Here is an 18257-nt window from a genome sequence, read left to right as displayed (position 1 = left end):
TTAATCCTTACCCAAGGATATGCTTATTGATTTTATACAGAGTGGGAGAGAAATATCAATTGGCTGCCCTCCCCTACCCCCATACATGTCCAGACCTGGGACAAATGCGAAACCAGGTATGTGCCCTGACCAGGAATCAAATCCCGTGACCTTTTGCTGTACACCTTTTGGCTTACGGGATGATGCTCCAACCAGCCGAGCCACCCGGCCAGGGCCCTTGTTCATTTCTTGAGTTTCGTTTAAACTGGATGGTAGATAAGACCATCTAGTGCAGGCAGGCCTGCTGAAAGCACACTCAATTTGCATAAGTATTAGTAAAGGTGGGCTTCTTGCTTATGAGCATCGGCAGCAGTTCTAATATTCTCCCGTGTGGGTCATCTTGTCCTCTCCCCTTGATGCATACACACATCCTTTGGACACTGGCCAGGATGCTGTCTTATCAAGATGCTTGAGCGTCCAGGCTGTAATACCCATCACTTCTCATTGACTACCCTTCAGCTTGGATTAGATCCCAAACCCTAGCTCTACCCCTGTGGCTGCAGGAGAGGAAGGAAGGATTTCTTGGTTCTGAAAGCTGATTTTCCAGGTTCCCCTTTTCCTCCCTCCCCACAACTCACAACCTCTTGGAGCATGAGGGTTGCATTCCTCATCCTTTCCAGTAAAGTTGACATGTGAACAATTAAAAATTGCTTCAAACTTGTAACGAAATCTAGTAAAGCCCCACCCTTGTTCCCCTTGAGTTTCTGGCAGTTCCCCATCCTCTACTGAGACTACTAAGGGTCTCTGAAGAAATACATACCATGCTTCTATTGGGTACAAAATACTAAGGGTTGTATAGGAAGGGTGACAGATCATATGTAGTCTCCTTTTTCAAGTCTAGTGTGGAACAGAAGTCAGATAACTAATAGGACTGTGTGGCCACAAGGATATAGAGGGAGCAATCTTTAGGAGCATCACCTTGGGAATCCTCCTCGGCCTTTGAAGCCTACCACTACTTACCTGGATGCCTTGGGCAAGGCATGCCCTCTGAGGCTAATCTCTTAAGTAGAGCTACTCCTAGATTGGAAGATTCTTTTTATTTATTTTTTTAAAATATATTTTATTGATTTTTTACAGAGAGGAAGGGAAAGGGATAGAGAGTTGGAAATATCGATGAGAGAGAAACATCGATCAGCTGCCTCCTGCACACCTCCTACTGGGGATGTGCCTGCAACCAAGGTACATGCCCTTGACTGGAATCGAACCTGGGACCCTTCAGTCCACAGGCCGACGCTGTATCCACTGAGCCAAACCGGTTAGGGTGGAAGATTCTTTTTAAATAATGGGAAGATTGAGTTAAATATGAGAGTACTTATGCAAACAAATACTAGTTCCTGCTTATGGATGCAGATATATATGCAGTAAAAGTACTAAGAAGTACAGGGCAATAAAGTCCCAAAGTCAGGATAGTGGTTATTACTTCTGGGGAGGAGATAGGGAGGTTGGGATTTTGAGAGGGATATCTGTACAGGGCCTTTCGACTGTTTGGGCAAGGCTTCATTTCATAAGCCAGATGGTAAAGACTAAGGTGTTTGCATTATTCTTTTTATTTTTATTGAGTTTATTGGGGTGACATTGGTTAATAAAATTATATAGATTTCAAGTGTACAATTCTATAATACATCATCTGTATATTGTACTGTGTGTTCTCCATCTAAAGTCAAGTCTCCTTCCATCACTATTTATTCCTCCTTTACCCTCTTCTACCATTCTTTATTATTATTATTATTACTATTATTATTATTGATTTTTAGAGAGAGAGGAAGGGAGGAAAGGAGAGGGAGAGAGAAACATTGATATGAGAGAGAACCATCAATCGGCTGTCTCCTGCACACCCCCTACTAAGGACTGAACCATCAACCCCTCCATGTGCCCTGACGGGAAATTGGCTGCCCTCCCTACCCCATACATGCCTGGACCTGGGACAAATACGAAACCCTGACTGGCAACATTTTGATGCACAGGATTATGCCCAACCGACTGAGCCACAGTGGCCAGGGTCACTCTGCATTATTCTGTATAGATTTTTTAATCTTAAATATTTCATGATAAAATTTTATTTTATTATATTTATTGATTTTTAGAGATGGTAAGAGAAAGAGAGAGAAAAACATTGACTTGTTCCACTCATTTATGCATTCATTAGTTGATTCTTATAAGTGCCCTGACTGGGGATCGAACCAGCAACCTTGGCATATCCAGGACAATGCTCCAATCAAGCTATCTGTCCAGAGCTTTATGATAAAATGTAAAAAGTAATGAACAAATTAGTGCTTATCACATAGGACAGTGGTCGGCAAACTGCGGCTCGCGAGCCACATGCGGCTCTTTGGCCCCTTGAGTGTGGCTCTTCCACAAAATACCACGGCCTGGGCGAGTTTATTTTGAAGAAGTGGCTTTAGAAGAAGTTTAAGTTTAAAAAATTTGGCTCTCAAAAGAAATTCCAATCGTTTTACTGTTGATATTTGGCTCTGTTGACTAATGAGTTTGCAGACCACTGACATAGGAGATAGTGCCTCCTTGGCTGAGGTGATCTGGGAAGGCTTCATCGAGGAGGCAACATTTCAACTGGACTAGAAGGATGAGCCTCGGTTTGTTCACCTGTAAATTGAACATGCAGATAGTGCAGAGAAATCCGGGAGGGCTAATGTTTTCCCCCATTCTATCAGGGATCAGCACAGTACAGCCTACTGACCAAGTCTGGCAGACCACCTGGTTTTGTATGGCCTGCACACTAAGACTGGGTTTTACATTTTGAAATGGAAGAAAAAGTTCAAATGAAATTTTTTTTTGTTAATCCTCACCTGAGGATATTTTTTCCATTGATTTTTAGAGAAAGGAGGGGAGGGGTGGGGGAGAGAGCCAGAGCGAGAGTGAGAGCGAGAGCGAGAGCGAGAGCGAGAGAGAGAGAGAGAGAGAGAGAGAGAGGGAGGAAAGAGAGAGAGAGAGAGAAAGGGAGATAAACATCGATGTGAGAGATATTGATTGGTTGCCTCCTACATGTGCCCCAACCAGGGTGGGGATGGAACCTGCAACCCAGGCACATGCCCTTGACCGGGAATAGAACCCATGACCCTTCTGTGTGAAGGCCGACACTCCAACCACTGAGCAACACCGCCCAGGGCAGAATATTATTTTGTAACACATAAAGATTATATAAAATTAAACTGTCAATGTGCATAAATAAAGCTCATCCAATTGTGAATTGTTTGTGGCTGCTTTAGTGCTGTAGAGGCAAAGTTGAGTAGTTGTGACCTTATAACTGGCAAAGCCAAAATATTTGCCATGTGGCCCTTTATAAACTTGCTAACTCCTGCACTAGACCACAGTCTCTCTGATTCATTTGCATCCTTTTTTTAACACTTAGCCATAACAGCTAACACCAGCTTTGCACATATTAATTTAATCTTACAACAAATCTCCATGAGGTAAATGCTATCATTTATCCCCATTTTACAGATGAGGAAGACTGAGGTGCAGAGCAGTTAATTCTCATGTCAAAAGTCACATACCTAAGAAGTGGCCAGGTCAGAATTTGGACCCAGGCAATTCATGCTCATTATCACTCTGATAATCTGCCTCTTAATAAATATTTGTGAAGGTTCCTTCAGGGCCCAGAATCTGGAGGTCACGGCAGGTCTTCCCCAAACTCCAGAGAGCCAGGTAAGCAGTTCTGTTCTGCGCCGATATTCACTATTGGCTCTTGTGGGCTACCCTTCACTTGGGCCTGGGCAGGGAGGAAGAGTTGGAGGCGGCAAAGGGAGGAGAGAGGGGACCAGGGGGAGGGGAAGGGGAGGGGCAAGCGCACATTTCTTGTAAATGTTGCTCAGCTCCTTCAACTGCTCTGCTGGTTCTTGGAAACCCTTACCACAAAGAGCCTATCGAGAACAGTGTTGTAGCAGATATTGCCTCATCCCCCAGTTCACTTCCTGCCCAGCCTTGTGCTAGTAACCCCGATTGCAAAGAGCAAGGTTACAGTGACCCCCAGCATCGCTGTGGGAGGAAGTGCAAAAATAAGCAGAACGGGTCAAGCTGAGAGGACAGACTTTATTTTTACTTATTGTAACAGGACATATGATACCCAGAATTGGACTAATCATAATCCTTGGTTCCTAATATATTCTCACCCCTGGTCCAAGCATGGCCTGCTGTTATCATTATATTATGTTGGGTAGTGAGCCTACCACTCAGCTTAAGAAGCAGACATTGACAGTGATATCCATCCACCTTTACGATCCTCTCTTACTTCATCCCTTGCCTCGATCCAATATAACCTACTGTCCTAAATATTGTTTAGCATTCATATATATATATATATATATATATATATATATATATATATATTATTGATTTCAGAGAGGAAGGGAGAGGGAGAGAGAGATAGAAACATCAATGATGAGAGAGAATCATTGATGGACTTGTCTCCTGCATGTCCCCTACTAGGGATTGAGCCCACAACCTGGGCATGTGCCCTTGACCAGAATAGAATCTGGGACCCTTCAGTCCACAGGCCGATGCTCTATCCACTGAGCAAAACCGGCTAGGGTTACTCTTAGATTTCTTAAAAAAGTTTTTACTTTATAGGCATGTGCTCCTAAATTATATAGTGTTTAATTAGTTGTATTAGTTGTTCTCGAACTTTATAAAAAGGAGTATCATGCATGAATGTAGTGATCTGGAACTTGCTCTTTCCACTCAGCATTATGTTGTGAAAATTCATGCACTTTGTAGCACTTGGTCCATTTTCACTAGAATATTCCGTGGTATGGACAGGCATTTGGGCTGTGGCCAGTCTTGAGGGGCCCCCTGGGTTAAGCTGCTTAGGAGGTCAGCATGTCCAGCAAGGTGTAGCTCTTGCCCAGTATCCCAGGGTGAGAGCCAGTGACCATGTAGCCATTCCAGATTTCTCTCAGAGCACCTACTATGCATAGGAGGCACCATGCCAAATACACAGAATTCCTTTTCCACGTGTGAGTAGACAGAACCAGGCTTTTCTCATCTGCACCCTTTAGGGTTCAATGTGGCGACAGCAAACAGGCAAGTGTCACAGCAAAGCAAAGATCCGACTGCATGGGCGCCCCGTGAGATGCATGGCTCAGCCGTGACTGTTGTGTGTGAGGTGTGTGTCTGATATGGTGTAGGGTGATGATATGGTGTGATGATGTGTGATGGTGTGTGATGGTGTGTGATGGTATGTGATGGTGTGCGTGTGTGCGCACATGTTGTATCTTTGGTGTGTGTGGTGAAGCAGGTTGGTGTATATGCACTTATGTGTGTGTTGGTGTGCACACATAGTACAGGGGGTGTGGGTGTCGTCTACGTGTATGATGTGTATGTGCTGGTATGGATACACACTCATTCTCGGGGCTACTACCTGCTTACCCCACCTGACTAAAGGCTCCTATGTCTTCACTTTGTGGCTTGGCTGCCTCCTTTTCCTACCTTTGCCCTGATTCCTCTACCCCACTCCCTCCTCTCAACTCTCACATCTTATCTTCTTTCTGATCTCCAACTCAGATCCCTCCTGGGATAACCGCCCACCCAATTCCCTTCGTTCCCTTCACAGTTCCTCCTTGGGGGAGGGGGGTGGGTGTTGCCCATGCCAATTGACCTTTGAGACCTCATCCTCAATTTGACCTTACAAGCAAGCTTCATAAAACTGTTGGCCCCGCCCACCTTGAAACACCTCCCCTGGCTTCATGACCCTAGGTTTGTCTTCAACTTCTCTGCCTCTAGCAGGAAACAGATGGCACTCTCAGACTGGGTGAGTGACGAGAGTGTGAAAAAGAACTCCTTCCAAGGGTGTGGGGCAGGTGTTGGGAAACCACGAGGGGCCACCACCTGAGGGGCCGAGCAGGGAGCAGCAGCTGGAACGCAGGTGTGGGGAAGCCTGCCTGATGAGATCTGTGACCTTCATCCCAGAGGCAGTCAGCCTGTGGTAACCCCAGGGAGCGAGCCAGAGAAATAAATACCCTGGCCTCCCCCACCCCCTGATCTCCTCCCACGGCCTCCCAACTGGCATGAGGCTATCCCCCAGGTGATGATATGGTGTGATTGTGTGTGTGTGTGGGGGGGGGGGGGGGGCACAGACCAGACCCAAGTGGAAGTGACTGCAGAGGACAGGGAAGCCCAGCACAGTGGCCGCAGGTGCCCTCTCCCAGCTCCACCGCACATCTTCTGCATGGTGGTTCCTGGAACTCCAGCACAGACCTCTCTCCTGAGCTCCAGGCCTGGTGACCAGTAGCCTAGGTCCCCCTGCTCAGGGTCTCCCAGGAACTGAATTTCACTGGTGCCTGCAGGGCAATGTGAGGCCTCCAACCCGAGTTCCCACCCGCCACTGCTCACCTCTCAGTTCCACTCATGAAGTTCCCAAGAGACACAGATGCCCAAAAATTTTCCAAGTGCAAGTAGTATTTTTAAAAACCACAAATGCTTTTTAGTAAAAGTAATGGTATAAAGTGAAATAAGTGATGTGATATAATACTACCACAACAGAGAGAAATACTCTTAGGAGATTATATATATCCTATATTCCTATATAATAAAAGGCTAATATGCAAATTGACTGAATGGCGGAACGACTGGTCACTATGACGCTCACTGACCACCAGGGGGCAGATGCTCAACGCAGGAGCTGCCCCCTGGTGGTCAGTGCACTCCCACAGGGGGAGCTCCACTCAGCCAGAAGCCGGGCTACAGCTGGCAAGTCCGGTGGTGGTGGTGGGAGCCTCTCCTGCCTCCATGGCAGTTGGACATCCCCCAAGGGCTCCCGGACTACAAGAGGGCGCAGGCCAGGCTGAGGGACCCCCGCCCCCTGCCGAGTGCATGAATTTTGTGCACTAGGCCTCTAGTATATATATAATATTTTTATACATGTATATTTTCTTTATGTAATTTTACAGAGCAGAGCTCACATGTTTGTAACCTGTTTCCCCCCACATTTAGCAATGTGCTATTGAAGTGTTTCCATTTCAAGAACTATAGATTTTATATGGCCATAATACAGATGTACATTATTCATTTGTGTAATTTCCAATTTTCTACCATCATATATGAACTACTAGAGGCCCAGCGCACAAAATTCATGCATGGGTAGGGTCCCTAGGCCTGGCCTGCGATCAGGGCGATCTTCCCCAGCTGCTGGCAGCCAGGCCCGTCCCCCACTGCCAACACGGGTTGCCCTCTGTGTGTGGGGCAGCCAGCGGGGCAATCGGGACCCTGCTCGTTCGCACCCACCTTGACCTGGTACTGCCTGTGTCTGCCGCCACCCACCCTGGTTCCCCATTCCCCATTGGGCGATTGGAGCCTGCCGGCCGGGGACAGGGACCAAGAGTTTGGCCATTCCTTCCCACTCACCGGCACCGCCCCCCACTGCCTGTCTCCCTCTGTGTGTGGGGCAACACACAGTTCCCCATTCCCCATTGGGCGATAAGAGTCTGTGGGCCAAGGGGAGGGACCGAGAGGTTGGCTGGCAGGCCCTGTTTGGGTGATTGGGGCCTGCATGCTGGGGGCAGCTCCTACATTGAGAATCTGCCCCCTGGTGGTCAGTGTGCATCATAGTGACCAGTCCTTCTGCCGTCCAGTCTATTTGCATATTATGCTTTTATATATATAGACTAGAGGCCCGGTGCACGAAATTCATGCACAGGGCGGGAGGGGGGTGTCCCTCAGCCCAGCCTGCACCCTCTCCAATCTAGGACCCCTCGAGGGATGTCCGACTGCCCGTTCAGGCCCAATCCCAGTAGGATTGGGCCTGAACGGGCAGTCGGACATCCCTCTCACAATCCAGGACTGCTGGCTCCCAACTGCTCACCTGCCTGCCTTCCTGATTGCCCCTAACCGTTTCTGCCTGCTAGCCTGATCACCCCCTAACCACTCCCCTGCCAGCCCAATTGCCCCTAACTGCCCTCCCCTGCCAGCCTGGTCACCCCTAACTGCCCTCCCCTGCCAGCCTGGTCCCCCCCAACTGCCCTCCCCTACAGGCCTGGTCCCCCCAACTGCCCTCCCCTGCCAACCTGGTCACCCCTAACGGCCCTCCCCTGCCAGCCTCATTGCCCCTAACTGCTCTCCCCTGCTGGTCTGGTCCCCCCCTCCCCCCAACTGCCCTCCCCTGCAGGCCTGGTCACCCCTAACTGCCCTCCCCTGCCAGCCTCATTGCCCCTAACTGCTCTCCCCTGCTGGTCTGGTGTCCCCCCTGCCCCACAACTGCCCTCCCCTGCAGGCCTGGTCCCCCCCAACTGTCCTCCTCTGCTGGCCTGGTCACCCCCAACTGTCCTCCCCTGCAGGCCCGGTCGCCCCCAACTGCCCTCCCCTGCAGGCCTGGTCCCCCTCAACTGCTCTCCCCTGCAGGCCTGGGTCCCCCCCACTGCCCTTCCCTGCAGGACTGGTCGCCCCCAACTTTCCTCCTCTGCCGGCCTGGTCACCCCTAACTGCCCTCCCCTGCAGGCTTGATTGCCCCCAACTGCCCTTCCTTGTAGGCCTGGTCCCTCCCAACTGCCCTCCCCTGCTGGCCATCTTGTGGCAGCCATCTTATGTCCACATGGGGGCAGCCATCTGTGTGTTGGAGTGACAGTCAATTTGCATAGTCCTCTTTTATTAGATAGGATTCTGTTACCAGATAGGGCTTTGAGCAGAGATTAATTGTTGCCAATATCCATTCTCCTTTTCTTCCTTAGTAATAGAACCTCTCATTTTTCGCTGATCATATGACTTTCCTTAAGAACAAAGACTAAATTCCCTTGCAGCTAGCTGTGGACACAAGACAAAGTTATGCCCAATGAAATGTAAGTAAAAGTGTTGCTGGAGCAGATTCCAGGAAAACTCCTTAGCACACCGGTAGGCGCCCTTGACCCTGAGAGGAAAGGTGGAGCTCTAGGGGGAGAGGGCCATCGGGTGGTAAGGAAACAGGAGCTGACAAACGTGAAAAGCTCCCCAGGCCACTCCATTGCTCTCGCCTTGTTTTGTGACAAGCTTTTAATATTTCACTAGGGAAACGTTTCCCCTCTTTAACTTAGTGATTTTTGGATTTTTTTCATTCTGACCCAAGGATTTGTTCTCTTATTGATTTTTAAAATTTGATTTTAGAGAGGAGGAGAGAGAGGGAGCGAGGGAGAGAGAGAGAGAGAGAGAGAGAGAGAGAGAGAGAGAGAGAGAGAGAGAAACATTGATGTGAGACAGAAACATCAGTTGGTTGCCTCTCATACTTACCCCAACTGGGGATCAACCCACAACCTGGGTGTGTGCCCTGACTGGGAATCAAACCTGCCACCTTTCAGTGTATGGGAGGATGCTCCAACCAACTGAGCGGCACAGGCCAGGGTTTTTATTGAATTTTTTAGAGAGAGAGGAAGGGAGAGAGAGGGAGAGAACCATCGATGTGAGAGAAAAAATTGATTAGTTGCCTCCCGGGGATTGAACCTGAAACCTAGGTATATCCCCTGACTGGGAATTGAACCCAAGACCTTTTGGTGCACAGGATGATGCTCCAACCAACTGAGCCACCTGGCCAGGGCTGTGTACTACCTATAAGGGTGCTTTCATTGTATCTTGATCCCTGTGTCCTGCATGACACATCTCTCTAATTTTATAATACAAGTCAGTTAAAAAGAGAGATTTGCCCGGCCAGTGTGGCTCAGGAGGCCAGGGCACATGCCCGGGTTGTGGGCTCAATCTCCAGTGTGGGGCATGCAGGAGGCAGCCAATTGATGATTTTCTCTCATCATTGATGTTTCTGTCTCTCTCTCCCTCTCTCTTTCTCTCTGAAATCAATAAAAAATACACTTTTTAAAAAGTGAGATTTGATATTAAGGCAATTCTCATTTACTTACATCAATTCATGGGAGAATTTATATGGTGATATGAATAATGTAAAATGAAAAAACTGGCCCTGGCCGGTGTGGCTCAGTTGATTGCAGCGTCATCCTGTACACCAAGCATGTCGAACTCGAAGGCTAACACAGTCCAAATAAACAAGATTAAGTTTATGTGGCCGCAAAAAAACAAAAGCTTTAATTTTCATAGAAACGTGGGTTTATTTCGATAGAGACATGCTGAATACAAAGGGCTGAAATAAATGAGTAATTGTTAACATAAAATAATAGAACATTTTAAATTAATATTTTTTCTTAAACATTAACTTACCAGACACTGAATAACTACAGAAATTAACAAGCATGACACAAATAAACCTATTTTTCTTGTTCTCCAAAAGCAAGGTATTTCCTGTTGCGCACACCAAACAAGTCAGTCCAAGACTAATGACGTGGCAATCGGCTGCTAAAATATTCGCTGCTAGTATTAGTGGAGAGAAATGGTGCGCCTGCGCGTAAGGCGCGTAAGGGAAATGAATGTAACACGATTATAGTAATCAGCCATTAGCGAATGTTGTAGTTCGTTATTAATAATTATGTATAATAGGATATTGTAAAAATTAAGTTACAAAATTTTTATTAAAACATTTCTTACATGCCATTATATTGGCTGGGCTGCAAAAATATTCGTTGTGGGCCACATGCAGCCCGCAGGCCACGAGTTTGACATGCTTGCCATACACCAAAAGGTCATGGGTTCGATTCAGTAAAGGCACATACCTAGGTTTCAGGTCAATCTCTGGTTGGACTGGGTATGGGAAGCGGCTGGTCAATGTATCTCTCTCACATCAATGTTTCTCTCTCTCTTTATCTCTCTCTCTCTCTCTCTCCCTTCCTTCCTCTAAAATCAGTTAAAAATAAAATAAACAATAAAATGAAAAAGAACTTAAAATGTATATTTGACTCTGAAATGAGTTCCTTAATCCAACATATTTTCATTGGTAGAGAAAGGAAGGGAATGGACTTTTTTTAGACTAACTTCGTTGAGAGATAATTTGCATTCACTAACTAACACCCATGTTAAGTGCATGATCTGATGTGTTTTGACAATTGTACACACCTGTGTAACCACTAGCACTATCAAGATATGGATTTCCAGCTCCTCCGAAGGTTCCGCCCCCACTGGCCCCATGCAACCACTGATCCACTTTCTGTCACTCCTGATTACTTGTACCTGTTCTAGAATTTCACGGAAATAGTGTCAGACAGTGTGTGCTCATTTGTGGGAATGAGCATTTATTGGGTGCCTACCATGTGACAGACATTTTACCAGGGTATAACCATTTTTCGCTTAAAAATGAGAAAACCAGACTCAGAAACTCAATAATTTACCAAAGTCACACGGCTAGTGAGTGGCAGAGAAGAATTCTGACTAAGTTATCTCCAAGTTTCGGGTCTTTCTTTACACACCACACTGTCACTGCCCTTGGCTTTGTGCAAGCCCTAAAAGATGAATATTTGAGGTGTGAGGTCAAGGTTTATAATCTCATGAAAAGGGGAGATTAAGGCATGTGGAACACCTAGAGAACAGACGAGAGGATACATAATAAAATGTTAAGGGTAACCAACCACCAATAATAATAAGTTGCCTGCTTTGTACTAACAAATAGCGACTGGAGGCCTAAGAGACTGTTGGCTGAAGGTGTCACGCGGGTTGTTAGTGGGCAGGGTTTCTATCTACCACCCTCGGCATTTCCTTCAGACAAAATCATGAAGCTGGGCTGGGAGCATCTGATGTGGAGGGGGCCGGATCTCAGGTCTTCTTCCTTCCTGTCCAGTCAAACCTCTGTGGGAACCTGAAGTTTAGAAAGTCGTTCCTTAATAAGGGAAACGCAGACTCAGTCCCCAACTCCCAGAACAGTAGCACCAGGAGGACAGCGGGGATGCCTCAAGGAGTTTAAGAACAAGTACAATGAAGAAGAGACAATTCTCCAGCCTCTAAGCCTTAGAGTCTAAGGGGTCATATTTCAAAAGTTTGTTTATCATGTGTTTGAAATTCAACACCTCTTCCCAGAGAACCTCGTTGCCAGTGGAGGTTGGGCTCTCAGATCCACACGCAAAGGCTGGGGTAACACGGAGTGGCTGAAATACTATGCAGCCGCGTGAGACCTCAGCCAAGGCAGTGGGCTGTGGCTCACAGACAACCTGAGTTGTTGTCTAGATCTCCCTCCTACCTGCCACAGGGTTCGGCTCTGCCACATCCTGGCTCCAAGCTGAAGTTAGTTTTCTGCTCGTCCCTCGCTTGGTCCTAGCTCCAACTCTCTACCTCAACATGAATCTGATCGCTCTCCCGGGACAAGTCTTCAAGAGTTGATGGGTATTCATTTTACTATTTTTTTTCAACTTTTCTATATGTTTGAAAATTTTCATTTTTATTTATTAATCTGAGAGAGAGAGAGAGAGAGAGAGAGATATTTGTTGTCCCACTTTTTTATTAATTCATTGATTGCTTCTTGTATGTGCCCTGACCAGGGACTGAACCCCCAACCTTGGCATATTGGGACAACACTCTAACCAACTGAACTACCTGGCCAGGACTTATGTTTGAAATTTTTTATAATAAAAAGTTTCAGGACATTTGTGGAAAAAAAAAATTCAAATGTCTGACACCTCAGCCTTTCTCTCTGAAACTGACAAGGATGAGTATAGTAATCAGGAAAAATGATTGTCCTCCTTGAAAATAATGTGACTACAAAGTGCCCAGTGAGTCTGACACCTGTCAGAGCAAGAACATAGCAGACGTGCCAGCGGCTTCTTCTCCACTGAGTGACGGGTAGGAGCCTAAGACAAAACCTGTTCTCTAGGATACTGTAAGTCCCATCTGAGACTATCTCAAAGAAATAATAGGGTGGGCCATGCACATGCAAAGTGCTACTACATATAGTCAATGCTCGTTACAGTAATTTCTATAAAGTTGCTGTGAGCACTGAATTAGTGAATACCGAGTCACTGCTATGGGGGAGAGACAGGGTCCGGTCTGTGCAAGCCTCTGGTCACAAACCGTTTATGTGTGTTTCTCTTTAAACACATCTTATGTCATATACACTGAGTGGCCAGATTATTATGATCTCTGAATGCATAATAATCTGGCCACTCCGTGTATATATATAAGATGTGTTTAAAGAAAAAAAATATATATATATATACACACACACACATATATACATATACATACATATATATATATATATATATATATATATATATATATATATATATGTTAGAGGTCTGGTGCATGAATTCGTGCATGGGTGGGGTCCGGCCAGCCTGGCCAGGGGGAGGGGACATGGGCAGTTGGCCGGCCTGCCTGCTGGTCGAACTCCTGGTCGAGGGGCAATTTGCATATTAGCCTTTTATTATATAGGATATACACTGAGTGGCCAGATTATTATGCATTCAGAGATCATAATAATCTGGCCACTCAGTGTATATGCAGTAAGTCTTCACTTAATGTGGTTGATAGATTCTGTGATTTTAAGTGAAATGATATAAAGAAACCAATTTTACCACAGGCTGATGGATATAAACAAGGATTAAGTTCCTATGGCCTCTCACTTACAGTATAAGGAAATATACTGTACAAAACTAGGAGGTTATTGTATTGTTGACCTACTCATATGGAACTCCTGGCCAATAGCCTTACACCTCGGGCCCCAGGGAAGCTGACCTATCAGGTGTGTTGTCTCTGAAGGGCATGTCACTGCCTCCCTGGCTAGGAGCACTAGGCAGCACTTCAGCGCTTCATTTGGGGGCAGTTTTATGTATTTATTTATTTAGTTAGTTATTTTATTTTTCATTTTTTTATTTTTATTGATTTCAGAGAGGAAGGGAAAGGGAGAGAGAGAGAGAGAGAAACATCAATGATGAGAGAGAATCATTGATCGGCTGCTTCCTGCACACCCCCCACCGGGGATCGAGTCTGAACCAGGGGCATGTGCCCTGATCAGGAATCGAACTGTGACCTCCTGGTTCACAGGTTGACGCTCAACCACTGAGCCATGCTGACTGGGCTGGGAGCAGTTTTAAACAGCAACGTCACCAACAAAAAGCACAAACATGGAAAAAACGACACAGAAAGGACACTTGTTTAGTGTATGAAAGCTGCAACCAGAAGGCAGCGGAAGCGTCGCTCCGTCCCACCATGTTCCACCTGCACATGGGCAAGTTGTGCGCTTCAGGTGACTCACACTTTTGGTGCTTTGCCCATGTCTGCAATGACCAGGAAAGCACTGTGAGTATTGACTTTGGGGTCACAAATAAACTTCAGTGAGAAGGCAAATTCACAAATACAGAGTTCATAAACAATGAAGATAATTGTCCGTAGTGATTGAGGTTTTTTTTTTTGTTTGTTTGTTTGATGGTTTTTGTAATGTTTCTCTCATATACTTTTATTTCTTTGGAGAATCCTGAGCTAGGCGAGGCAGATGATCTTATCCCCCACTTTATAGATGTAGAGGGTGACAAGACTGCCAGTGGGCTTTGTTCCAGTCACCACAAAGTGTGATTATCCAGGCCCTGGTGGTGTGGCTCAGTTGGTTGAGTGTCGTCTGGTGCACCGAAGTCACTGGTTCTACTCCAGGTTGCAGGCTCAATCCCTAGCCGGGGTGCGTGGGTGGGCAGCCCATGGATGTTTCTCACGTCGATGTTTCTCTCTCAAAAAAAAAAATTTTTTTAAAAAAGATAGTGTGATTATTCAAGCCTACCCAGCTGCTACTCAATGTATTTTTTTTAAAGAGTGGGCTCTATCTCGTTTTCCCCCCTTTTAATCCTCACCCAAGGACACGCGCTTAATGACATTAGAGACAGAGGAAGAGGGAAATGTGAGAGAGAAACATAGATCAGCTGCCTCCTGCACACGCCAAGACGGGGGATCAAACCCACAACCTGACGGAGAATTGAACTGGTGACTTTTTGGTGCACAGGACGATGCTCCACCAACTGAGCCACACCGGCCAGGACCCTGGTACTCAATTTTGAAATCTTCATGTTTCTAGTCATCTAGACAGTTAAGGAAGTAACTTTTTATGCAATTATTTATTTATATCAGAATGGACTCAAGGATATTAATTTTATTCTATGGGTTATAAAATCCAGTACTATTGTTGCCTATGCCGTTTCAGCTTTGGCCATTGGGAGCGCCTTCAGGTTGGTTCCTGTGTCTTTAAGGAGCTCCCATCTTTTCCTGAGTATCTTCCTACTTGCTGCCATGGCAAGATGGGCCAGACTCATCCTGTCTTTCCCCTCCAGCCAGGATTCAACCACTTCTCCAAAGCACCGGGGCCTTTGATTGAGGGATGGTGCTTAAAAAGCAAACCAGGCCCCGGGTGTGCTCATTGCTCCGGGAAGTCACTGCCTCCGCAGCCTCTCAGGCCGGAGCTTGGACATACGTGTCTGCGGACCCAGGCATGAGCACAGCTCTATGCTTACTTCAGTGTCCTTCGTGATATCAGGTAAGGAGCTTTTTATGAAGGTCGCTCTTATGTCTTTACAGCCTAGTATGTAGTAGGTTACAAAGTATATTTGCTGAATTTAATTGAACTAATTAAAAATGTAGGGAACAATGTGGTGCTGAAAAGTGTTGGGGCAGTGGTCGGCAAACTCATTAGTCAACAGAGTGGCAAACCGCGGCTCACGAGCCTCAGTTTGCCGACCACTGTGTTGGGGGATTGAAAGAGAGAACAAGATAAATGAATCTTTGTCAACTGGTGGCACTGAACAGCCTGGGCTTGGGCTCAGAGATCAAGGACCAGCTCTGGCCACTGAGCCTCAGGACCTTGAATCAGTTACCTAACCTCTATGAGTCTGTTTCCCATCCATAAGAAGACTCATTGGGCTAAGACTAAGTGATCCTTACATTCCTTTCGGCTTGGGAGTACAAATCTCATACTATCACTCACTTGCTTTAAATATCTTTGAAGGGCAGGCAGTTTCTATATTTTTTTTTAACCACAATCTACAGTAATAAATATAATTTACAGAATAAACTGGTATGGTTGTGTGTATAAACATATATATGAACACATACACATATATACATATACACATACATTGTGTGTAGTAGGGATAGGTCTGAGATAATGTAATAAAAATGTAAGTGTGTCTTAAATAAAACAGAAATTAACTTCTCTTTCACATAACTTGCCTTCTCTTTTGGAGTCTGAGCGAGTGCTTTTCAAAGCTCGAACACCATCGATAACAGCTTCCCTGTCCGAGCCCAAGGTGACTGCTCCAACTCCTGCCATCATGTCTGTATCCAGCCAGGGGAAGGGGGAGGGGAAGACACAAAGGAGAGCATGCCATTCCTCTCAGGAGCACACCCAGCAGTGGCACACACCACGTCTGCTCAGACTCCGTTGGCCAGAGCTCAGCCACGTAGCCACACCCGCCTGCAGAGAGGCAGGAGAACGTAGTCTCCAGCTGAGCAGCCAGGTGCCAGCACTTGGGGGCCTCACTATTAAAGTGAACGGAGGAGAATGGGTTGATGGAAAACTTGCAGCATCTGCCACAATATATAAAACTGAAACATTTGCACAAAATTGTACTTACTCTTTACACAAAAGCATTGGCTTTCTCTCTTTTAGTCTATTCCATTCAATTTCTTGTTCATTTTTTAAGTATTGGTCTTGACCTACTAAACTGACTTCATCATACTCGGATGGATGACAAACCTCCTGTTGAAAACACTTTCCCTGAGCAAAGGGCAAACTCGTCCTCCGCACAGCCGGGTGGAGTCAGCCTCCTGGTGGCTGTTGCCCCTGCACTGCAGGACCCCTCTGAGCTCCCCCTTCCTGGACACACCATGGCGTTGCCCCCCGCAACTTGCTGTTCTCTCCGCCTGGAATGCCTTCTGCACAACACCCTCCCCGCCCCCATACCCAAACTATTGGTCTGGCAAATCATTTTCATTGTTCAAAGCCCAACTTGTGTGTTCCCTCATCTAATAGGCCTTCCCTTTGTCTAAGTCACCTGTAGAGTTGATCCACTCCTTATTACCTCAGGCCCCAATTAATGTTCTTAGCGATCAGCTTCCCCACCTACTCTGTGAGCCCCTCAGGGGCAGGACAGCAGGTCTCACTCATCTTAGATCACCAGGCCCTTTGTCAAGGCCCAGCACAAAGTCCAGGTCCAATGCTCATTTTCTGAGTTGACCATATAGACAACTTCTTTCGGAGGAGGGGAAGCTGACCCGATCCCCTTAGCCGGAGTCACTTCTACCTCTGCTTTACTCTCCTAATGCTTTCCTTGTGCCTCACACACTGCCTGGTTGTGATTAACCGATTAGCTGAGGGGCCCTGGAGCCAGGCTGCCTGGGTTCAAATACCGGCACTGCCACTTCATGTATGACTAGAAAAGTGATTCAACTTTCCCTGGCCTCACCTTCCTCATCTGTAAAGTAGGGAAAACAATACACTTTATTTCATAGAGAATTAGTTCATTCATTTGGAGCAATACCTAGTAAACACTCCATCAGCATTAGTTATTAGGGTCTATCTATATATCTCCACTAGACTGTTAGCACTGGAGGGAAGTTTTACATCTCCCTCAGTGCGTTTTGTACAGGCCTTGCTCATTGTAGTGCTCCATATGTGTTGACTTAATTGGCAAGTCACTCTAGTATCGTTTCCATATCTGGCTAGCCTGTGGGAATTGTAATAAAGAGCAGGTCAATGAACGCCTAGCCAAGTGTAACCAGACGCAGGGAAAGACAGCCAGAAGGAACCACACCTGCCATATCGACTCAAATTCTCTGAGTAATTCACCAGCATGGCAGACAAAGAAACATGTAGACTTGCTTATCAAGGCTGTCAACACATCCTTCATCACGTTAGAACTACCTGAGGTAGCAAGGGGAGATGTTTGTTGTTGTTGTTTTTAAATATTTTTATTGATTTCAGAGAGGAAGGGAGAGATAGAAACATCAATGATGAGAGAGAATCATTGACCGGTTGCCTCCTGCACGCCCCCTCTTGGGGATCGAGCCCACAACCTGGGCATGTGCCCTAGACTGGAATCGAACCCAGGACCCTTCAGTCCACAGGCTGACGCTCAATCCACTGAGCCAAACCAGCTAGGGTGGGAGGGGAGATGTTTTGTTATGAATAGGAAGTTGACTCAGCCCTGGGAAAGAGAGGTAGGATTAGATGGCTGCCTCTCTGTTTAACGGTGGGGTCTCCAAAACATGAGAGCTGGGTGTCCCAAACCCCATATCTTTGAAGACCAGCTACAGGAAACCAGAGGCCACCCCTGGTATTTGAGGCAGAACAGGACTGAATCTAAGGGATTGGTGCGGGTCTCTAAGAATGACTCCTGCATAATGCCATTGACCTTGCCTGCCAGGAGAGCTGCTGC

Source organism: Plecotus auritus (genome assembly GCF_963455305.1).
Source record: "Plecotus auritus genome assembly, chromosome: 4".
Taxonomy (NCBI): domain Eukaryota; kingdom Metazoa; phylum Chordata; class Mammalia; order Chiroptera; family Vespertilionidae; genus Plecotus; species Plecotus auritus.
Note: the sequence above shows the minus strand (reverse complement) of the source record.